Source organism: Lynx canadensis, chromosome A1, assembly GCF_007474595.2.
Source record: "Lynx canadensis isolate LIC74 chromosome A1, mLynCan4.pri.v2, whole genome shotgun sequence".
NCBI lineage: Eukaryota > Metazoa > Chordata > Mammalia > Carnivora > Felidae > Lynx > Lynx canadensis.
Window position 1 is genome coordinate 228,689,940 of NC_044303.2, and position 25,445 is coordinate 228,715,384.

The 25,445-nt window shown below is 44.1% G+C and overlaps 1 protein-coding gene across 1 annotated transcript in view; it reads right to left on the minus strand.

Moving 5' to 3' along the window:
* TRIO (trio Rho guanine nucleotide exchange factor) overlaps positions 1 to 25,445 on the minus strand; it is a 354,997-nt gene that overhangs the window by 315,368 nt on the left and 14,184 nt on the right. The gene's annotated exons all lie outside the window — the stretch shown is intronic.

A 25,445-nucleotide genomic window follows, 5' to 3' on the forward strand; every position in this document is an offset into this window, starting at 1 on the left:
CAGTATCTACAATTACTCCTCACCTCAGATTCTGATACAGATAGATACTGGGCTCATAATAGCACTGATCACAAATTTTTAGAATAAGTTGTATAAACATTGGAATTCATAGCAATGACCCAATTAGAGCCGTGAAAGTCTAAACTAGAGGAATCGTGGGTGTAAAAATCCTATGTACTGAACACTGGGAAGAAATGTTAAGTATATGGGCCAAAAGCAGCTGATAATTTTTAAATCATAATGAAAATCACTGCAGCTTCTACAAATAATTATCACTAATGGTTTTAAATAAATGATCTTTCCCTCTTGGGAATGTCTGTATTTGTCACTTCACTACACTCATCAACTCATGACCCCTTGGGTGTTTTTGCAATCACACACTCAAAACCCACAACCCAACAGTCAAAAGAAAATTATGATATTTCAAATTACAAACAAGCTTTATGAAGTAACAATGTTGAATAACCAAAGGCTACAGGGCACAGGCTACACAAACAGGCTGTAATGACTCAGTCCTGGGGTCCGTATACAACCAGTACTGTCTGTGAGCCACTGGGGGCTGGTTCGGCAGAATGGACCCTGCCCACGCCCAGCCTGGCACAGGTGCCTGCCTCACTGAACAGGCTGCCAATGAAAGAAAGTAGGCTGCTCACGGGAGGAGTCTGATCTCCAGGTAGGATTCAGAACAGTGAAAATGATTAATGACTAGGAAGACGACAGCTGATGGGAGAAAAACACGGAAACCACAGGAAAAGCACAGTGGTGTCAAAATGCAGAACGAAAACTGACCCACAAAGGGTCCACTCCCACTCCCACTAACCTAACTGAAATATTTTCCTGAAACACCAAGAACTTTCCACATACAGTATGTGCTGAAAGCAGCCATGACAGAACAAGTCTTTTACAACAGAAGTTTATTCCGGGAGCATTTCTAAGATGCTAAGATGCAACCTTTCCTCTAAAACGCACATGTGTTAATCATATGAGGACATAAATACTTAGCACGAGGACTCCCCAAAGCAATGAATTCCTGAATCATAATAGAGAGCTACCATTAAGCAAATGAAAACCTGTTCCAATACACTGACATCTTATAGTTTTCTCAACATGACAAAAAGCACAAGTTCCCAGCCTCAACGACACCGTCAAGTGCCTCTAGTGGATCGGAGGACAGTGAAAGGCCCCTTGCAGAATCGAAGCTCTGTGACCCAAAGACTGGACAGAGGCCACGGAGCAGGGGACAGCCCTGCAGCCACGAGACACAGCACCGCCAGCAGCTGCCGGTTGTGTTTCTGCTGAGGGGACACACACACTGTGTGCAGTATTCTCTTCAACTCCCAAAACACCGCCACCGCTGCTACAGTGAGCAGCACAACTCTTCTAACAAAAACATCTCAAAATCCCCAAAGGATGAAGTCTGCGAGGCATGCCATTAGCAACCGGCTGAATTTTTAGCACACATGCAAGCCAGCCATCCGAACAAGCAGCATGCTGTGGGACGACTGCCCGTCTGGCTTAGGAACTCTGAAGTCAAGGTCAACGAGAAGTCCTCATTAATAAACCGTAGAGCACAGGGAGAGCTGGAATGAGAACCATGTATTTTTAATTGTAGAATCCTTCTTTCCTTTACAAGCCATATCCTCTTGCGTAATAGTTTTTAAAAACAAATGCATTCAGAGTAAAACAGTCACTGTCTAAGGTGAAGGGTTGGCAGCGTCCCATAGGACCCCAGTTCACCAACAAACAAGCTCTAGAGACCCTGAGAGGTGCAGCCAGGAATGACCACAGCTGTAACTGGGTGTCCTAGTGCCTTCATCAGCGAACAAGAAAGGGAGACTGTGTTAAGTTCCGCTCCACTCAGGTCTGAAACCGATGCCGTCGTGGGGGCGGGGGGGATGAGACTGATGGTTCAATAGCTGCGATGGATTAAGTTTTTCTATTTTTAATCATTTAGGGTATCTTTAGGGTTGAGGGTGTTGGGGAGTTTTTTATTCAAATAAAGTAATATGTAACAAGTAATACTTTGTTTAAACTAGTAACTTGTAGGGCTGTATTAATTCTTCTGAAAGAGCACATTACATTTTTTAATACGTTGATGTCTTTGTAACAGTTTTCCTAAAAAAAGGCTTCTAAGAACATATTTTTTCATTATTTATACTTACTTGACTTCTACTATTGAAGAAAGGGGAGAGAAAACAATCCTGTTTAAGTCATAATCTGGTTGATGGAGAGGTAAGACAAGTCACATGTCACAAAAATTACCACACGTGCACAATTAAGTAGTACAGAACTGCAGGGGCTCAGAGACTGTGCGTCATGGCTTGCAGTCAAGGGAAATTAAGAAAGTTTCGTTACGACCGCAGCTTATGACTTCTGTCCAAGTCCAGGTGAGAGGGACAAGGAGACTGTCCTGGCTCAGAGCAAGAGTGTCCCCGAGGACTGATGCCGTGCAGCCAGGCTCCGGAGGGAGGAGCATGCCTGCATTTGTCACCCCTGCTCGAGAAGGAGGTAAATGGCAAAGCAGAGGTTCTCAGCAGTATGTGGTCCCATCGTCCTGATCAGTCCCCTAGAAGATCGGGGGAGGGTTAAAAAAATCATCAGACAGGGCACCTGGGTGGCTCAATCGGTTAAGCGTCCAACTCTTGATTTCGGCTCAGGTCACGATCTTGCCCTTTGTGAAATCTGCACTAACAGTGTGAAGCCTGCTGGGGATTCTCTCTCTCTCTCTCTCTGCCCCTCCCTCTCTCTCTCTCTCTGTCTCTCTCAAAATAAATAAATAAACAAACAAACAAACTTAAAAAAAAATTCATCAGAACTCCAAACTCATACCAAGGGAGCACTTCACCTTTCAGGAGAAATTGAGTAAATTCTTAAATTCTAAGTGAATTTTCCAATAGGTAATTTCCTAGGAAGAAAAAAATGTAGAAATCTTGTAAGATTTAATCATAGAGAAAAACACCTGAAGTTTAACACTGTCCTTTTTAATTAGTGCTATTTTCTCTCAGACCAAGCTCCTACATGTAAACTTGTCCCTAATTCTTATACTTCAGTCTTTATCGAAATTAAGGCATAAAATTTACACCATTTAGTCATCTCTCTCTTACTAGAAGGGATATTTTTAGCCATACCTATGGGCAAGTGAGAAGAAATCATAGTATTTAACAAGCCAATCACTTCTAAAACATGACTGACTCCTCACTTTTAAAATGTCACTGCTCCATCCAAGCTCCACAACAGCTTCTATCAGATGTATGTCGGTTCCAAAGCTGAAGCATCTCCATCAGGCAATCAATCCAGGGACTGCTCGTAAAATCCAGGGGACCAAAGTGCTGTTCTGGTCGAGGCTAGTATCGGCAAAAGTCAAAGGGGGGCATCTGGTAGAACGTGCACCACGTCTCACGGAACCGGAGGTAGAGCGCCGGGGACACAGCAAACAGCAGGTGCCTACACATTTCACTGATGGCCCCTTTCCCTGGAGCTTGCCAGCAGGCACCCCAATAGCAAGGCAGAGGAGTCCCATTCTCAGATCTGCAGACCACACAGCTCAGAGAAATTACTGCTGTGTCGGGAGGAAAAGAATACATACTATCCAGCGATCTGAACTGGAATAACTGAAGTAAAAAGATGAAATTCAGTGACATGTGTGGAGTTACATTTACATTCAAAATACTAGTTTCTTTAAATACAAAGTCGGGAAGGAACCTGGGTGAAAGGAAAGGAGATGAAGAGAGAAAACCCACCAGGCATTCCGGAGAGTTCCATGAGCCGGAGCTCCGACAGGAACCGGTCGGGGCAGTGCGTACTCTGCAAGGTTCACAAAGGTCAGACCTGGGATCCTGTGACCCACATCGGTGCAAAGTGCGGAAGCTACTGGGGAACAGAGGGAACAGAGGGAAAGTGTGGATGCTTAAAGAAAGAGCATGAGGCCAGGAGGGTCCTGGTCGCCACCTTCACGTACTTGAAAGGCTCAGCAGACGAGAGCTCTTGCAGTTCTGAACGTTTGGGCACCATCGGCCACAACAGCGAACGAGTGAAGTTTCAGGGAACGAGATTTCAACTCCTAAAGAGTGCTGAGATGTAGGACAAGAGGGACAAGAGAGTAAAAATACAGGACACGGTGAGCAAACCTAACAGCTTCTGCTTCTCTTCGGGAATGTCTTCCCCGTCAAGCTGGAGGTAGCCCTCTGGCCCGTGTGGTTCCTAACACTGCGCTCTGAGCCTCGGGCCTGCAAAAGGAATGAGGCGGCCTCACTTCACTGCCATCTTTGCTTGGGGCTCAAGAAACCCGCTCTGGACACTGCCCGCGACAGAGAACGAGCCGAGCATCTCCATCCACCCCTGTGGCCCCTGCCACAGGAAGCCTCCCAAGGCCACTCTGCCTGAAAATCCGCCTCACATGTTAACCTTTAAACTGTATGACTGTCACGAGCCCTCAAAAATTGTTAAGGATACAAGTGGAAAGAGAAAAACATGGCATTTTTTTTTTTGAAAACGAAGCCAAAATCGGGCAAATTTCCCTAAAAGGTTGTAATTACAAAAATGTACGCACAGTCCAAAGATCACAAACCAAAATACCTTTTTGGCAAAACTGGACACCACTCATATCTATCAGGAATAAGGGAAACCCCAAGAAAGACTTCCACCTTCGGTGTTCCCAGGACATCTGTGCCGGGGAGGGAGTCTCTCAAACCTGCCCTGTGTCCCCGACGCAAGCTCGCTCTGGCCCCCCTTGCGCGAGGCCACACAACGCGGGCGACCGTGATGTCCCTGACAAAGGAACCTCGTCGGCTACGGTATGTCCCCACGGGTGCACCCCTACCTCCAGCGATCACACATTCCAACCAGTTCGTGCAGGAAGGGCGCTCAGCCCCAGGGCCAGGCGCAGAAGGGCCGGGTGCTGGGGAACTGCAGGCCCATTCGAGCTGGGGAGGGCTCCGCCATGCCAGCAGCGGCCTTGTTTCCACCCACCAGCCCTGAGCCACGGCCCCCCTCCGACTCTGTCTGCTCGACACTCAGAACCTCCTCCTCCCCGGGCCGCCTTATCCAGGCGGGAACCTCCACGTACGCATCCTCTGTGCCAGACAGCCCCTCGGTCAGACCTCTTCAGACACGTTCCCACCCACGTGCAGGAAGAAACACTAACATTTGAGGAAGACGCCACAGTGGCAGGAAGAGAACACGAGAAGCTTCAGAGTGAGGCCAGTTCTAGATCCCATCCCCGCTTGCCTCGTGACCTTGGGTACAGGAAGTGGGTTGATGTCTCTGAGCCTCAGTTTATAGGCTTCTCCTCAATACAATGACAAGAACAACAGTATCCACACAGGAGGGGCAAGATGGGGGGCGGGGCAAGGGACGGAACACATAAAAGGCTCACTCGGGGGCTCCGCACAGAGGTAAAAGCAGATGTGGAACCTCGTTTATCACCCTACAGGGAGCACATGCTCCGTAGACAGCAGTTCCCACGCTACCATGCCTTGCCCTGCGGAGCCACAACCCGACGCTCTCCCCTCGGACTTCCCGTTCTTTGCACTCTGCCCAGTTACTGCTCCTGCCATCTATCCACTCAGACTCTGGGCTGAAAGCCTCGGCCTGTAAAGGCTCCTGACGTTGGTGTGAAGCAAGGTGCGGCAGAAGGAGCTAGCGTAGTCCCAGCGTGCCGCAAAACGGCCCTTGAGAACGGATTTCTGCCCACTGCGGACGTGGGCCCCACGCGAGTGGTCCCACGCGCCATCGCAAGGACCACCTGGCCCAGAAACTCTCCTCGCCCGATCACAGACCTGCCCACACCCTTCTTCACAAGGTGGCGCGAGGCTCACTGTAGATGCTCAGCCTGGCTGATCGCAGGATGGCTGTGGGGTGCTGGCGACAGTAAACGGGGACGGGTAATTAGCTCCCAGGCTCGCCCACGTTAGACTGATGCGCCCCACTGTCCCGCAGGGTCCACAAAGAACGGACTGGCACCCCACCTCCAGTTCCGACGAACACCCAAACCCTTAGGAGCACTAACATAATCTCTACCAGGCCAATAACGGAGCGGTCTCCTGTTGGGTGTCCTCTCAGGCATCTGAAGGCATCTAAGAACAATCTGGTATCTGTAGAAAATACCAACATTCATTCTATACCCCTTAATGAACACGCCTTTCTTATTTCTTAGGAAAAGTCTGTCATGTTAGCTACACGTGCTGCCAACGGTAAGAGGTTGAGACACAACAGAAGAATCAAACCAAAAAACGCATCGTCATGTTCCACTGATTTTGTTTTATAATCCGTATGATGGAACCAAGGAAAACTCCAAAAGTAAATGTGTATCGACACCATTTTCTTGCATGTCTTTTATACCTTAGTTTTTTTCTGGAAAATTTTACTGGACAAAATTAAATATTTTAGCATATGTAGAAAAATAAGCCAACTCAAATAATAGATTTTAGAAGAAAATTAAAACTACCTGGATTCTCATACTCAAAGATAAGACAGTTCTAACATGTCCTACTTCTGAGATTTTTTTTCTTAAAGCTAAAAATGAGATTCTTACAAAAGTCCAATTTAGGTGTTTTTTTTGTTTTGCTTTGTTTGGTTTAAGCAAGCCTTATTTATTTAGGTAAAAACATGGACAGCTTCCATGTAACTCAATACTCTTAGCACAGTTAAAGAAAACAGAGTGGTAAACTCGGTTACCCTCTTTTGCCCCATTCCCTTCAAAATAATCTTTTTTTAATCCAATGAGAATAGAAAGCTCCAGGCAGTATGTAATGATCAGTTTGGAAATTCAGGCCACACAGACTGAAAATATCAGCATGTAACCAGCTTTTTATCTAGGTTATTTCAAGAGGCTGTACCAGAAAACTAGGGACTATAATGTACAGGCTTGACTATATCTATATTCCAGTTAATGGTTACTTTACCCAACATACCTTCCAAAACCATATACAATATGTACAAAATTTCAGAATGTAAGGAAAAGATATGTTTTAACACATATTACTTCTGATTTATCTTAATGCTTATACTACTGAAGAATTCTGAAGGCAAAAAAAGTAGAATGAATACGTTCTTACTTTAAGGTGGTTAAAAATGCATTTCACCTAGCATTACAGAACAATTAAGACCAAATACAGAACAATTCCTCTAATGTTCAGTGAAGCAGTTGTGGGGGGTTCTACTCAGGGAATCTAGCTGCTAAACAGGATTTTACCCCCATTCTGGGACACCAGACCCATGCCGGTGGGGGGGGGGGGTGTCGAGGCAGGCAGGCCAGGAGAGGGGGAGCGGACTCTGACCAAAATAAGTTGGCTCATTCAAAACAAGAACGCAGTTAAAAAGCCTTTCTCACCACCCTTCTTCTGTGATTAGGGAGGGAGAGGGCAGCACAAAGCCCCCCTTCTGAGTTCAAGGAAAGAAGGGTAGGATGCACGCCAGGTCCCCCAGTGTTGACAAATCCTGATTCACTGCTCAAGTCACACTTAGCTCACACATAAAATGCGCAATTCAACCACTCAAGGAGGGGGTAGGGGGGCTCTCTGAATGTACTCTAGGTCTGTTTTTAAACAGACCACTATTGACAGGAGCTCTGACTCAGCATCATCTCTTCTGACTACTCCTCTCGGCCAATTGTCAATGCCTTTATGTGTCCAATACTGAATTAAATGTCATTTTATTCAAGTTAGGAATGAGCCATGAAACACTCATCATTGGGAATCACGAATACCTTAGCATGCCTCTCGCCCTCTGTGTACAGAAATTATAAAACTGTGGTCACTGAGTTGAGTGACCACATATCCAGGGTCCACAGGGACGGTTCCAGTTACACCCATTGTTCTAGAATAATTATCAGGAACACTGCCTTTCACTCTCCAAAGCATCCCTGTTTGGACCACAGGGTCAGCCTAACAATAAAAAACGTCTAGCTAAGAAAGCACCAACATTTGACAACACCTGTCACCTTTGAAACATCAAGCAGGGTCGTGGGGGCTCACCACGGAGCACAAGGTGTTCCAACCACCCAGGGCTTCTCCAGTTGAATTCAGCAATAACTGCAACAGTCAACTTGAACTTTGTTCACTTTCTCTTCGCCGTGAAGTGGCAGCATCGCTGTGCCACCTGCAATGACCCCCCTTTTGATCTCTGGCTTTCTCTGCTGCGTGGTCCTTAGCACCTCGCACACAGCTCTCTCACTGCTTCTGCTTGGTAAACACACAGCACTGCAGGCCAAGCGAAAGCTGCCCTGAAAGAGGCAGTTTTAGGGAACAACAGTTAAAAGAAGCAGGGAAATAAAGAATTACTTCATCAACTAGGAAAATCATTGGTAAGAGTATTTGTAAACCAATGAAAATAAAAATAAGCCACACAAAACACATAGTAACCTATAATAGTAAATGGTAAATAATATAATATAAATAAAATGGAAAAGTAGACAACATCGATAAAATCCTTGCGGTGGTTCAGAAACAGAGCCAAGCTATGGGGGAGCCAGGGCTGACTTGGGTTTTGTGTTTCATCTGCCATAATGGGCCTGGGGAGCTTCCAGGGAAAGTCTTATATTTACATACAGATGCAAAGCAGCTCCTCCTTCCCGCAGCCAAAATACTCAGTGATGACAAAGCACAATCAGGAGGAGGAAGGACTCCTGCGTGCCTGACCCCAGCAAAGCCGCTGAGGGGAGGAGGCCTCTCCCCACACAGGGGAGCAATCCTGCTCTCCAGGGCGTCCTGGGTCCCCGCCAGGAGAGGGAAGCCAGTTAGTCAGGAAATATTTACCTTCTTTCCCTTCTTTCTTTCTTTCTTCCGGTCTCTCCCTCTCCTGCTCCATTAGCTGTGCTTCCCCTTTTACTTTTTAATTTTCCATTTGCTAGTCAACCAGAGGCAGCACGCTTAATAGTGTCAGAATCCTGGCCTGCTCAAATCTCCAGGTTCTGGGCAGGAGGTCCAGCAAGGAAGGTGCAATGATAGTGTGTGCTTATTTCAGGCCAATCAGACACCAAGAATTAACACGAAATTCACACAAATGCCAGAAATGTATGGCATTAAAAAGATCTGTTTTTCAGAATAAAAATGTCATTTAAAAGGTACCCACTCATATCCCCGTTATTATCAGAAATTAAAATGTGGTGACTACACTCTTCATAGTAATCTCCAAGTAATGTACAGAATTAAGGCACTATACTGTGCATCTGAAAGTACTATAACACCATGTGTCAACTACACTTCAATTTAAAAAAGAAAATGAGGGGCGCCTGGGTGGCGCAGTCGGTTAAGCGTCCGACTTCAGCCGGGTCACGATCTCGCGGTCTGTGAGTTCGAGCCCCGCGTCAGGCTCTGGGCTGATGGCTCGGAGCCTGGAGCCTGTTTCCGATTCTGTGTCTCCCTCTCTCTCTCTCTGCCCCTCACCCGTTCATGCTCTGTTTCTCTCTGTCCCAAAAATAAATAAAGATGGTAAATTATCTTAAAAAAAAAAATAAATAAATAAATAAATAAATAAATAAATAAATAAATAAATAAAAATAAAAAAGAAAATGACAGGGGCACCTGGGTGGCTTCCAACTCCAGCTCAGGTCATGATCTCGAGCCTTGCATTGGGCTCGCTGCTGTCAGCACAGAGCCCGCTTGGGATCCTCTGTGCCCTTCTCTCTCTGCCCCACCCTCTGCCCCACCCTCTGCCCCCCTTTAAAAAAAATTTTTTTTTTAATTTAAAAAAGGAAGGAAGGAAGGAAGGAAGGAAGGAAGGAAGGAAGGAAGGAAAAGAAAGAAAGAAAGAAAGAAAGAAAGAAAGAAAGAAAGAAAGAAAGAAAGAAAGAAAGAAAGAAAAAGAAAGAAAGAAAGAAAATGACAGGGCCACCTGAGTGGCTCAGTCGCTTAAGCATCCAGTTAAGCGTTGGACTTTGGCTCAGGTCATGACCTCACAGTTCATGAGTTCAAGCCCTGTGTCGGGTTCTGCACAGACAGCTCAGAGCCTGCAGCCTGCTTCAGATTCTGTGTCTCCCTCTCTCTCTGCCCCTCTGCCTCTCGCTCTCTCTCTCTCCCTCTAACATTCAAAAAAATTAAAAAAAAAAAAAAAAGAAAGAAAATGACATTTACAAAAAAATTAAAATGGGACCTTTAAACTTTGAGACCTTGAAACCTGTGAAATATAAGCCACTGAAAACAAAACGTAAACATGGCAACTTATTTATGAAAGCTGTTTCCAACATGCAAATGAATTCCAGAATAAATCCTCTGCCCCACAGCTCTCTCAAACTCCAGGGCACAGTCCTGATACAGAAAGTGGTGTGCACAAACAAAGTATCCTGAATGGGCTGTTTGTGCCTGTCTAAAAATACTCCTGTGAGAACTAAAATATTTTAAAGCTTTTATTTTTAAGTAATCTCTGCACCCAACGTGGGGCTTGAACTCACAACCTCGAGATCAATCCCGGCTTATTTGGAATTAAGTAAAAAAATGTTATTTTTGAAAGGTTCAACATACCTAAATTTTAAAGCCTTCTGTAAAAGCATGAATGGAAATTTTTAAGCCCTATTTTATAACAAGTTGTAGTTCTAAACAGGAGCTATGCTTGATATTCATTATCCCAAAATGCATTAACTTCCCGGTATTCTTCACCGTCAGTATTCCTGATGCAAACAGAGACACTTTTACTGTAACATGACATTCTGTGAACTTTTTCTTTCATAAGCTTTGTCTCCCCCAACCCAGCACACAGTGGTCTAAGTGTCCTTTACATTTCCATGACTCTCATAAATTATGCTGAGCTCATACTAAATGGACTGACAGCACACTACATGAGACAGGCTACGTTATCATTCTGAGGGAGTTTACAAAATATTCATGTAACTTTCAGTGTGATAAAATTAGTTCACTTAAAACTATTTAAGGGAACTTTCATCATACCTAATCTTGAGACACGCAGGCTTGTAAAACATATCTTGCTTCCATACTTTGATGTCCTGTTTCAAGATCTAGTTTTATCCTGGCATCATCTCTAAACTTTAACACTGTAATAACCTAGGGCACCTGGCTGGCTCAGTCAGTGGAGCGTGTGGGTCTTGATTTCGGGGTCGTGAGTTCAAGCCCCGTGTGAACATGGAGCCACTTAAAAAAATGAAATAAAACAAAGGTCGAAAAAGAAATACTATAATAATCTAAAATCTTCAGCTCCAAAGAATCCAATTTATGTAAAAGACAAACAAGAAATGGAATCCATTACTAGCCCTTAAAAAATCAAAGGAACTAAGAATTGTGGAAAGGGAGAAAGGACTTCTAAGAATAGGGAAAATTGGAAGGAAATTGGAAAACCCTTTCTAGAAAACATCTGGATCCTGACAGCCATAAAGAGAAAACAGCAGTCTCAATTCCAGCTAGCAATTTTTAGGAGTACTGTATTTCTAACTTAATGGATCTCTTCTCAGAATAGTGTTTTCAAACGCACAAAATATAGAAACTTACACAGAAAACCCATTTTTAAAGTTATCAAAAGAGTTTAAAGTATTATGTTTCTTTACATTAAGTAAAAAGATCTAGCAGTCTAGTAACTACTGTTAATTTTGAAGTAGTGATTAGCATGAACAATACTTTGAGAGACATTGTAACTGTAACAATTTGAAACCATCTGTGATATCCCTTGGAGACACATCACAGGCACTGCTAAAACTACCACATGACATTCACAGTAGAAGGAAATACTGTATTTAGCTGGAGAGCTGTGAAAATAAAGATGGAATTAATTTCTTTCCATCCAAGTTCATGGGTCTCCAGACCGCTCCTACTCTAGACACTTTGTTACTTATTTGGCTTTCTGATCTCTACCTTTGGACGGGCTGTCTCCAGTCACCCAAGAACAAGTTCTTACCCAGGGGACCACATACTCCATAGCAGAAATCTTCTCTCTGGCAAGGACTCGGGTGGCAGGCCTGTGTGTGTCCCTGACTGTAGCTGACCAACTGCTTAGAGCTGCCGGTCAATCTCTCCAGGCACTATGGAAGTGAGGGTGAAGTTGGCTGGGTAGGTAGACAGACAGACAGACAGAAAGTAGGCCCAGGGAGAAATGGGAAACAGAGACAAACTAGAGAAGCTATTTCTGAGCTGGCCAGCTCCCACTACCAGCTGTTCCTGGGGGGAAGGTGAGGCCATCCATACCCCCTCCCTCCCTCAGGTTAACTGGGGGCTCCCATATACTTATGATAAATTCCCCTTTTGCTCCAGCAACCAAAAGAGCCTTAACTGAGTCAGGCCCTGAAAAAATTTGCCAAACTATGCATGTAACTGCTCACATGCAAACCACTCAAAACCACAGCTACCGGAGTGCTAAATCAATATAGACTGACAGTGACAAGAGCTTATTTTCCCATAATTAGCAGCAATATAAACAGCATCCTTCTAAGAAGTACATGAGGTATCTACACTTTAATGATGTTGGAGTATCAGCAGACATACTCCTGTTTCACTTTCCTGCAGTAGCCTTACCTAAGCTTAACCACCGCTGGTTATTTGGGCAGCTTTACAGTGTATTTTCAGAAGACAGCCAAGATGTACAGATAGTGTGTGGCTTTATATTTATGCTGCCCATTAGATGAGGGCAAGAGTCACAGGGACAGACACTTCTCATTTATATGTGGAAAACAAAACAAAACCCCTGTGCTTTGATGTTTAGTGTTTTTGCTTTTAATTAGCAACAAGCTGATTTCTTTCTTGCTTTCTAATTTTAAGAGGAGGGAAGAAGCCTCAGACTAAAGAATATCCAGGAACAGCAATGAACTAGTCCTTAATCCTCATCAGATTTCAGATAATACTGAGGGTCTACTTAAAAATTATCTTGGAGCATGAGGCGCCTGGCTGGCTCAGTCAGTAGGGCACGCAACTCTGGATCTCAGGGTTCTGAGTTTGAGCCCCATGCTGGGTGTAGAGATTACTTTAAAAAAATAAATTAAATCACTTAAAAAAATTATTCTGGAGCAACCTATCTGTACCTCTGTGGGTGATTTCTATCTATTCTCTACCAAGTGATATGACAGACTTAAGAGGAGCTCCTAGCCAAACCCTGCCTTTGTCTTCTGTCATCCTAAATAATTTAGATTGTCTAATTTTGGCCTCTGCTTTCTCAGCTGATGGTCTACATTCAGATGTTACAAAGTCTAGCTAGCCAGCATTACCCTAAATGGTGCAATCTTTGTCTTTCAAATACTGAAAACTTTAGGTTGGCATTCCAAGAGTTTTAGTCAAAAGTATGATTACTTACAGCGACCAATGAGAGACTTAGCCAACGGCCTTTTCTTATAAGGGCAGTATATTTTTGGCGAACTATTATAAAATATTTTGTTTCTTTTATAAGGGTATAATTTTCTGTGTGTACAGTTTTTGCTGAACATAAGTCAGTTCCTTCTTTGTGGTCATGCAAACTGAAGCAGTAACAAACCAGATGTTTCATGGACTTATTTTCTTGAGCGAATCAGGCTTGGTTGGGTCTTCTGGGCAGTCTGGGTATCTTTAATACTCTAGGATTATAAGAATTTCCAACCCTTTCCCAAAATAGCTTCACGATTCTGATTTCACAAAGGAATGGAATGCTGAAACAGGGATGAGTTCCAGTAATTCCTCTTTACCATAAACTACTAAGATTCCATCCTTATTTCATCAAATGCTGAAACTGTATATCAAATTGAAACAAAGATGCAAATGCGAATGGTTGAAAAGTGACAAAATGTATTTCTACATACATAATATTCTCTTTTAAGAACTTCAAATTAGGGCGCCTGGGTGGCTCAGTCAGTTAAGCACCCAACTTCAGCTCAGGTCATGACCTCGCAGTTCATGAGTTCAAGACCCACAATGGGCTCTGTGCTGTCAGCACGGAGCCTGCTTTGAATCCTCTGTCTCTCTCTCTCTCTCTCTCTCTCTCTCTGTCCCTCCCCAGCTCTCTCTCTCTCTCTCAAAAAAAGAAAAAAAAAAAGTTTTACTTTTGGTGACTGCACACACTAGGTACTCAATAGATGCTTGATGCATGAATGAATAAAAAAAGTTAAAGACTGTTTTAAACAATGGTTAAGGTGAAGGATTTAGCTAAAGACTACCAAAAGCACATCTCAATTTTTAAAAAAAAACAAAAATTTCTAACCACTGTATATACAAATTACTACACTCTTTTCACTGAAGGTAGTTTTTTTAATTTTAAAAAGTTACTAAATATCATACCCTCATAAAGCTATCACAAAGAACTTTTCTATTATTACCTCCCTCGTATAGGTCTCATATGAAACTTAACCAACTAACCTTCCAAGCATCTTACAAGAACAGTAATCTCCGGTTCGGGTAAACTACAGAGAATGCAGCCAGGAGTGTAAATGAGTCCCATAAAGCATTTCCTTATGTACCTAACACATGGCCCAACTTGCCACCCTCCTATCTCCTCCTCCTGCTTCTCCCCAACCTCACCTGCTTTCCAGGTAATCACCTGGAGTCCTGCTTTTCTCAACTGCTTTTTCTTTCGCCTACAAAAATTGGCTACCATTTGTGTTTAATAATCAGCCCTTTCTAAAATGCTTTATCTAGGGGCGCCTGGGTGGCTCAGTCAGTTAAGCATCTGACTTCGGCTCAGGTCACGATCTCCCATTCTGTGAGTACGAGCCCCGCGGCGGGCTGTGTGCTGACAGCTCAGAGCCTGGAGCCCGCTTCAGATTCTGTGTCTCCCTCTCTCTCTGACCCTCCCCCGCTCATGCTCTGTCTCTCTCTGTCTCAAAAATAAATAAATGTTAAAAAAAATTAAAAAATAAAGAAAAATAAAGAAAATGCTTTATCTAATTACCAAATCACTCGACAGCTGGTGACAAAACCATTGTATGATCCATGCACTATCAACTTACAGATATTTCCAAGCTAATCCTACAGTACCATCAAGTACTTATCACTTTTAATTCTCCAAAAATAGATATGAATCTACTGATGGGAGATCCCTTTTTAAAGAACTCACTGTAAAGCCAGTATGAAAAATCTTCTTTAAGAAGTTTAGATAACAACTTTACCACCACCACTGCACAGAATAAACACAAACAAGTTACAATGCATTTCACTGAGAGGCACTTTGTGATAGTAACTCAAGCGCTCCAATCAAATAAAACTAAGAATGTCATAGACTTGATAGCTACCCACAACAGAAGCCCATGTATAAAGAATTCATAAAACAGGGCAGGTTATTTCTTGGGAGTTAGCGGTAAAGCCAGAGCAGTAACCCAAAATCTCCACCTCTGAAACAAAATCTCTCACTTTAGTCACTATTTATACCTGTAGTCAGAAGGGAGATATTCAGACATACCAATTAGTGATCATCATAAATGACATCGTCCTACAAAAGTAAAGAATATGGAAATGTGGGAACACTTTATTAAAAATGTAACTGTTGTACTGTCAAATAAAACTGTGTCAGAGAAGAACATGATGTAAAAATAAAATTGGGGACCTTCCCAACTATAAAAGAAAAAAGAATGAAAAAAAAAGGCAGTCGTAATACCCATTAAGAATATAACAGAGGTGATGAACAAAAGCAGACCAGGATGTCTTAAATTTCCCTTTAATTCTGTCCTACACAAAGAACAAGAAACTTAATCCATGCATTCACCTCACATAACCCAACTAAAAAGTAAAAATCAAACAGGAGGAGTCAAAAGTCTCACCCTGTAAGTAGTGGCTCTGAGGACACTGACTGTAGAGGTCACCTACTGACCGCCAGCATTGGCTGTGGGATCTGGGTGGCGACGTTGGCAAGGCCTCCCTGCTCTTTTCACCCTGGGGAAAAGGCCAGGGCCTGACCCAGGAGAGGAACACCAGACTCCGATTTCTTAGTGACACTTCCAACAATGAATTTGCATTTCAACACAGGTTATTTAAAAAATCAGGCTTAAGGGTAGATCGGTAATTAAAATGAAAAAGGTGGAAAGAGAGGAGCATGAATTTAAATATGTCTCCTGCAAATAACAATGAACTCACAAGCCCTGGTGCCCACCAACAAGTCAAAGAAGCCAAATAACTCAAACAAACTGAAGGCTAGTTCAAAGGGCAGCATTCCAATCAGAAAGAGGGAAAGATATGCACACACAAGCAATCCCGGTGCTAGAGAACAGTGCTCAAAACAACACAAAAGCCTGTTTTTCTACTATGGGGAAACAATGAATTGGAAATTCACCCTCTTCAAAATCTAGTACAAGGGAAAAATGAACAGATTTATATCAAGCTGTATAGGCCACGCTCTGTTGCCAAATACTCAGATTCATCGGAGGATCTCCTGTTCTAAAACTATGAATAACATATTTGCGTCCACTTATTCACCTATGTGGGACCTCCCCATTCAGGGGACGCCAGGGTACACATAAAGTGTGTGTCTCACATTAGGCTACATTAACAGTACAGAACACCTGGTCATGAATTAAGCACATGGCACTTTTCATGGATGATAAGGCCCATGAAATCAGCAACAAAGCGTTTCACTGACTTCAGGATGGCACAGTGGGTGTGATGCTGTGAATGTTTACACCTGTGAACACAGCCAGTTTTCACAGTTATTCAGGGTTCTTTTCAATTTTACAAACGTAAGGCAGAGTCCTACAAACTTTTCCAAGGATCACGCCAGACATGACTACCTTCTTGAAGGGTACCTACACTCAGATAAATGTGAAGAACCAGCTTGCAAATCCCTCCATAGTCTTTCCTCTCCTGATTTGCTCTGGCTTCCCAGCATCACACGACTATCAGTGGATTCTGATCTATAGATAAAAAGCACAATCATCAGTAAGAGAACTTATGGGAGGGACTGGTCCCGCCCTCCATAAGCAAGAAATGACTCTTTGGGTAATCAGGTAAGGCAAGAGCACCAGTCTGACTCAAAGAGAACGTGTCTGCATTACACCCCTTGGGCGGAAGGCTGGTGCTGATGGCTCTTCACAGCACACACTCAGCATGAAGCTGCTTCTCGAGGACCGGGAAGAAGCTCCTCACAGGTCTGCACCTGGCTTGTCTCTTTCACATGTACCCCGGGTCTCCCACCACATCTGACCCCCAGCAGCCTTTCCCTCAATAATGTTTGTGGCACCTGGCACTTCATCCAAGGCAGGCCCCGGAAATCACCACCTTGGAGGGCTAGGATTCTCAGGCCTTACCAACAGCTAAGCTTTGAAAACTCGTCATCTTTCCCTGAAATACCTTCTCTTTAAAGGATAGTGTGTTTCTGAATCCCTTACTTTGTAGAAACATGTTGACCTACTTATGAAAAACTGGGTTGGCCTCATATTGATGTGTAATATTTTAAAAGGGCCTGTGGCCTGCTTTCAGATTTATAAAGTTTTGAAGGGGGTGAGGGGTGGGGTCCCAGAAATGAAAGTGAAGTATGGGAAAGGTAAGACCAAGAAGGACCTGAAACACTCTTAACGGGCTTATGGAAAGCTCTCCTATAAAAACATTCCCAAGAGAAAATCTTACCCATGCTGTTTTGCCCAATGTGACCTTTCCACAAAGTACTCAATGAGAAATCAACTCATGAAAAATAAAAACACTCAGAGGTGACTAGATCTTAAATCTCAAAGGAAACCTGATAAAAGATGCCCCTTCACCCTCCACTGTGCCCGGTCAAGCCCAGTAATCATTCAGCAGATGTGGATCAGGGTCCGCAGTGAGTGAGCACAGCCAGTCTGGAGACAAGGATTCCACGGGAGGATGCGTACCCACGCAAGGAGACTGGGTCCCCAGGATTAGCTAATTGTTCACGGTAAACAGCAAGCAGACCGAGAGCAGCATCACGAACACAGCCTCCTCTGCAGCGGCCTGTGCCCACACGCCACCCGCACACAAGCACGCTGCGGCTGCAAGAGCGCATGGGCCGTCCTCCTCCTGCTCCTCCCCTGCTCCTCCTCCCCCTCCTCCTCCTCCTCCTGCTCCCCCTCCTCCCTCTCCCCACGACGTTCTACTAGACAGGACGTGGGCGCCTCTGGCCCATGTTTGTTGACTTCAGAGTTACCGCTTCACGGCAGCCTCCTGCCACTGGACACTGGGATGCAGCGCTCACCTTCTCGTTCATTCGGCAAACATTTAGTAGGCACCGACTGGGCGCTGGGGATACACAGGTGAGTAAGATTCGGCCTCCATATAAATCACAGCTTAGGAAATAAAATCTCAGGAGGAAATTATATGATGCGAGGGCCACGGTGAGTCGATGGGATTATGAAGAATAATATGCCAACTTTAGGGAAAGGGATTACATTACCTTCAAAAGAAGAACCATCAGGTTTATCTGCTAAACGAAATTTATTAGAATCACCATAAAATGAAAATTTCGCATTAGATAAAACTACGGTGCAGGAGCAGACGGGATGGGGCCTCGTGCCTCGGGGCAGAGGAGGAAGGGGCGCCACCAGGACAGTGCTTTCCTCCCAGCTCAAGACTGTTCAGGTGCCCGGCACAATCCGGACTCCCCACGGGGAGCATTCCTGCCCCAGGAACCAAACTCTTCTCCCCAACTGCCTCCAGCAAGGTCTACCAATGCCTATGCGTGGCACTGTCACTTTTGAATGGCTGAAGAAGAGAAAACAAGAGAAATGCAGGAAAAAAAGGAAGAAATGTGAAAAAGAGGGATTTAAAAAAGAAAGATAAGAAGCCCACTTAGTAAAGCGAGGCGCTCATTCATTTAATAAGTCTGGAATCTGTGTGCGAGCCCCTCACAGCCAACCCGCCATCCCGTTCTAGCAGACTTTATCAGCTCTGGAAGCTAGAAAACCAGAGACTTGTGGAGAGAGTTCACACAATCTGAATGAGGGCACCTGACAGCTATTTATAGGGTCCAGGGGCCTTTTTGAAAAGCTCACTTCTAGGCAGATGGGGCTGTGTCTGAGAAGGGCTGAAGCTGTAAGAATGACTTCTGGGTGAGTCACGTGTAAACAGAGGAAAGTCCCTCTGAAGGGCACAGAGACACAGAGCCTCAGAAAGAAAGATGGATGGTCAACAGGAAGAATAAAATAAAAATACAGCTACTGGGAAGTTTAGGGGGGTATTGCGTTCATTCATCTGTTTTCCTTGAGAGTGTCCTTCCTTGACTGAGAGATGGCTAACTCCACAAACACTGCACATCCAAGGGCCTAAGGAAAAGGCCCTATTTTCTTGCTCATAGTTTCGGGGCCTCTCGTGCCCTTAGTACATTTAATAAACAATTCAATGGGCAAAATGGCAGTGACACTTTAGGGCATGGGCCTATATGTGAAAAGCTGAATTTGAATTAACCACTCACACACTCCTAAGAGGAAATTCCTCCTGCAGACGCAACGGACAAGGGAATAATTTTAGAAGATCATTAAGAGGAAAAGGACAATCACACCAACACCAGTAGGTCAGCTGAGAGAGACAGAAGAGGAGTCAGTCACTCCAACTCTGACCAAAGACAAAAGAGTAGACCACCCTACCAATGAGAAATAGGTTCATGGAAAGCCACCCAGTGACTCTCCAAACCCATTTGGCTGGGAGGTCATGGTCCTAGCCCTTCTGAAGCAATCTCAGGAGAACTAGATCCTGGGCTTTGACACCAGGAGCCTTTCTGCCCTTGAGGCAAATTGTATCTCGGGCAGATTCCACAGTCAGTCTGGCCTCACCACCATGGCAGGTGGCTTTACAGAGCCAAATAACCTCCCCTCAAGCCACACATTTTGATAATTGGGTAATTTCATCCCGATTCCCTCGGGCCAGTGCCAATACACTGGATAATTCCCATGAGGGTGAGCCAGCCTTGCTGAATGGTGTGCCATGTTTATCAGAGAAATTAAGGCTTAATCACGCTTTTTCCTCACTCCTATCATGGCTCCAAGGCCTCTGATAAGATGGTTTTTCTGATGCTTTTGATATAATTACTGAACACTTTTTTTTTTTAATTTTCTAGCACTGACATAGGGGTGTCAAAGGATTTAAGTCATCTGAATGATTCATCCTGAAGGAGGAATTACTACATCCAGTGGAGCTGGGTTCACAGGTGACCTGCCTGTTCCACTGCTGGGTGGCATCAGAAACTGCCATCAGTACAAGTGGCACAGGCTGGTGAAGAAACGCTCAGGCAGAGAAAAGTTCAAGGAGAAGTGTCCTGGACTGTTAACGTCTGGACTCAGTTTAAAACACACACTTACACACAAGCAATTCAGGAATAGTCTGGAAGCTGGAAAACTAACTTGTTAATCTCCTTTGCAAGTTACTATTAAAGTACGGCGCATGAAAATGAGACTCATGAAAATGTATGTAGGGACAGCCTGTTAAGATTCCTGAATACTTTAAGAATGTGAGAATAAAGAAATCTAAAAATTATGTTAACATACGTGTAACTACAAGAACCTAAAAAACAAGGTAAGTTTTACTGAGTCTTTAAACTACACTCACAGGGTTATCATTAATCCTTCCTTAATTTGAAGCCGTTTACGTATACATCCACTCTGCCCACATGCACAATGTAAATGTTAAGCCACTGTGTGTGTGTGCGTGCGCATGTGTGTGCGCACCAGAATGGCAGTCGAGCTGCGTTTCCCCACAAGAGACACAGAATAACTGTCCTCAACAATCATCCAGAATTATCCTATGTCCAGAATCGTCCTACGGTCTTTAACAGTTGCGCGTCAGTCCACAGACTGAAACAGGAAATGAGAAAACAAATTTCAGAAAAACTCTTACAGAAAATACGCTTTTCATCATCATAAAATAAGACACCTTGGAAGTGAATATGTTGTCTGAATCTATACGGTCTTGTAATATTCCTTTGTGAGCAAAGCTCCTAGACGACGACTCAATTTCCATCAAAGCCAGGAGATAAAAATTATCCCTGACTGGTACTGTCAAAATAATAAGGGAGAGTATGAAATCTGGAACTGGAACTGGAAAAAAAAAAAAAAAAAAGCAAATTACAAATGGGTCCCTAAAGCACAAGTAGAGAGGACACTCCTACCATGCTTCAAATATTTTCCCCACCTCACATTGCTGCCACTGGGTACTGTGTGTGACATATGTAACACCCATTTTAAACCTCGGTATGAAGTCTGCCATTTTTACAGGTGTAAGAACAAAGTAAAAACCGATATTTTAAAATGTTCTCAAGTGTCAGTACAAAGAATATGGGCTAGAAGAGTGTTAGATTACAAGCCATCTGTTCTGATAATTTACGATGTGATTTCTCTAATCTCCTTCAACACTACACAACATCTCTATGGCAACAAGTAGCTTCAAATTCAAGTTTGGAGCGCCAATTATGCCTTTAGTCTGCTCGTATAGCAGAAAGGAAGACTGGTCAGCGAGCTCCTCAATGAACCAGGATCTTCTCCTTCAGGAAGGCTGTTCCTGTCACAAATGAGCTACACTCAACTTTCTCCGTTATCTCCAGATATGTAAATGAGATGATTCTGTAAACTGCACACATCACACCTTACACAGAACTGGCCATGGCCCGATAACCCACAACCAATTCGTGTGCCTTGCCATAACAGAAGTGGTTCCCACACCGTTGTGCACCTGAATTACCGGTAAGGCACATCCAAAGTCCAGATTCCAGGGCTCTATTCTAGAACTACTCCATCAGAATCGCTAGGGATTCTATAATTTAAAGAAACTTTCCAGGTGGGGCACTTAGCTGGCTCAGGAGGAAGAGCATGCAACCCTCGACCTCAGGGTTATCGGTTCAAGTCCCATGCTGGGTGTAAAGATTACTAAAAAAAAAAAATAATTTTTTTAACTTTAAAAAAAGAACTTTTCAGGCAATTCTGACGTAGTCCAGTTGAAGAACCACAGGTGTAAATCACAAGCATCTGCGGTGCCCTGTGCTGGCAGCCCAGCAGCTCATACTCAAAAGGACTAACCCCATCCCAACAAAACCTGAAGCAGAGCGCTGTCCACACCAGGTGCCCTGCCAGCACGGACAGCCAGCGTGAGGCCAGAAGAGGATGGACAAGTGCCATTTCCCAAAGTAAGTGAGGCCTCAGTTGAGTCAGTTAAGACAGCCAAAAAGAAGAGGGAACACCCAATACAAAAACAGGTGGCAGACCACAGACACAGAATGGGGGAGGGGAGCACGGGGCTCACAGAGGCTGATAGGGCCACACCGACCAGAAGCTTCTCCCGAGGCTGGCCCAGCTAGCCCGGATGGTGTGACGAGGTCTGAAACTCAGAAATGCGTGTCCATGACTCACACAAGGACTTGGTCACAAAGCACCCTTTCTAGACCAGCAAAGAAAAAGAAGAGTGTAGGTCATGGAGAACAGAGAATGGTTCTTCCCTAGTCTTTACTAAAACCCTCATCTGTGACACAGGAAAATACCACATCCATCGAGAATGTGCAATAAATGAGACCTAATATTCTATGCCTTTTAAGGAGCATCTCGGATTTCATTTTCACCTTGAGAGCGATTCCAATTAGGTAGACGTGAGCGAGTTGATCACCTCTTACGATTTTAATTTCTACATTATTCCCCAGCACATCTTTAAAAGAGGCCAAAAGAGGGAATCTGCCTAATCATCTTGCCTCTTTAGAATATAAACTCCCACTGGCCAGAGTATTATTTCTGTCTTCTCCAGCTGTATGGCACCTGGCATGTTGATGTGCTCAGGGATAAACAGCTCATTCATGACACAGTCCCATGTATACTGAATAATGCCCATAAAGTCCTTTGAAGATGAAAGCCACTTCAAGTGCTAAGTAATTCTGAGTTAGGCATTTAAGACTGAGAAACAAAGATGACAGACCAAACACCATAAAAAGGTCACCGCCCAGCAGGAAGGCTCTTGTTCTGCCAGACCTCTGGTCCTTTCGCAGGCATGCCACACAACAGACCAAACCCCAGTGTGCTTTATGTGTTTTTAATGTATATAATCAAGGGGAGAGGCTTCAAAATGCTAAAAAGAATGGAAGTCTTCAGTGGCTCAGGGGTGGGGAGAAATGAGTTGGGGGTTGTTTTCTCATATCTTCTCTACATTTGGAAACTTGGTGACCAATGAGCCCTCCTTAAAAAAAAAAAAAAAAAGTCTTCATGGTTTGTTTCTTTCAGGGACCATCCCCTAAAGTAATTTCAAAGCCCCACAAGTTTTTCCTTTCTGAGAAGTCTCCTAAGTGGAAGCTAAAATACTCTGCATGAAGTGTCATCTCGATTCTAAAACAGGCACAATGAAAATTACAGCAGAGCATATGTGATTTTATGCAAATTCATAGTTTCTGTCTTAGAGTCTAACACGTACTCCACGTCTCAGTCGTGTATGCGAGTGAGCAGAACGGATGCCAGTGTTCACGAATACAGAACTCACACTAGCAAGAGCACCCTGCCTGCAAGTTCTACTGCAAAGACATTGTCTCTCCCTGCAACCTCCCCAGAGTGTTTATTAGAAAGACTAAAGTACCATCAGCTTGAACTATTTCAGGTGTGCCTTCCACTATCCCACAACACCCACCCAAGCAAAAGGTGTCCTGTCCTCTTTGACTGAAACCCTCTAAAGCTTTCACCGAGATAGTTAATCCAAAGTTTTCTAAGAAATTACCAAATATACCATCAAATCATAACTGAACCCCATCAGATCTTACCCATAATACTACTCTCTTTCAAAGGAGTCACTTCATTGCTTTCCCTCCCTGACACCAAAAAAAAAGGAAGTAGGAAGCTCCCTAATGGTGTCAAAGGCCTCAGTGTGATGTGCACAGCAGAGCAGGGGAAACCATCAGCAGGCTGACCCTGAGGTCACCCAGATACCCACTTTTGAAAGAAGGTCACTATGCACTTGGCATCCTCACGTCTGTCCCTAGGAGCTACCTGATCTGCGGCAAGTTAAAAAAAACCTCTCCGAGCTCCCTTCCTCAGGTATCAAATGGATGTCACTTCACTATGTACCTTGCAGGGGACTAGGAAAATTAAATAGATGGTGCACAGTAAGCACTCAATAAATGAAGCTGTTTAAGAATATGAAATGTGTTACCAATTTAGCCATGACCTTTTTTCTTCTTCTGTTAATATATAACTTACGTACTACAAAATTCACCCTGTTAAAGTATACCATTCATGGGGCACATAGGTGGCTCAGTCGGTTAAGCGACCGACTTCAGCTCAGAGCAGGACCTCACAGTTCATGAGTTCAAGCCCCATGTCAGGCTCTGTGCTGACAGCTCAGAGCCTGGAGCCTGCTTCAGATTCTGTGTCTCCCTCTCTCTGCCCCTCCCCTGTTCGTGCTCGCTTGCTAAGAATAAATAAACATTAAAAAAAATTTATTTATTTTTTTTAATTTTTTTTTTTCAACGTTTATTTATTTTTGGGACAGAGAGAGACAGAGCATGAATGGGGGAGGGGCAGAGAGAGAGGGAGACACAGAATCGGAAACAGGCTCCAGGCTCTGAGCCATCAGCCCAGAGCCTGATGCGGGGCTCGAACTCATGGACCGCGAGATCGTGACTTGGCTGAAGTCGGACGCTTAACCAACTGCGCCACCCAGGCGCCCCTAAAAAAAATTTTTTTTAATAAATAAAGTATACCATTCACAGCACCTGAGTGGCTCAGTCAGTTAAGCATGGACTTTGGCTCAGGCCATGATCTCACAGTTTGTGAGTTTCAACCCTGCATCAGGCTCTCTGCTGTCAGCTCAGAGCCCACTTTGGATCCTCGGTCTCTCCCTCTCTGCTCCTCCCTCGCCTGTGCTCTCTCAATAAATAAAACGTTAAAATAAAAAATGTAAAGTATACCATTCAGTGGTTTTTAGTACATTCAATGTTGTGCAACCATAGCCACTACCTAATTTCAGAACATCTTCATCACCCAAGACTTTCTCCAGATTGCCTGACCCATTAGCAGTCATTCCCACTCTCCCTAGGCATGACCTTTTATTCTCCAAATTTTCTAAATATCAAAAGCCTTTCCTGGGGTGTCTGGCTGGCTCAGTTGATGGAGCACTCAACATCTGATCTCAGGGTTGGGAGTTCAGGCCCAACACTGGGCATGAAGCCTATTAAAAAAAAAAAAAAGCATAAAATATTAGTAAGCAAATTATGATTCTTCTTTCTTGCTAAAATGTCTAGTTGTAGAACTTCTACAAGTACAGAGGCCAAATTTTCCAGAACAAGATCAAATACGCATGAGGACATTTATAGGAAATACAGAACACAATGTAGGAAATCAAGACTATCTCCCAAAATCAAGGCCCTATGTTCTGTCATTTTAATGTTGGAAAACACCAAACAGCAAATACTTTGCCTGTAACATAAGATCTGCACTCGCCGTTCCACAATTTCTAGAACTGAGTACACGCAAACGCACTTCCCGAAACCCCGCACTTCCCGGAAACCCCGCACTGAAGTAGAAACCACGTTGCTGCCACATTAAATTCATGCAGGTGGTTTCCAAGAAGAAACACTTAATGAAGGGCAGCAAGCAACAGTCTCCCAAGTCCTGACTCATGACTTCCTCCAACATAGGAACTCCGCTCCTTCCC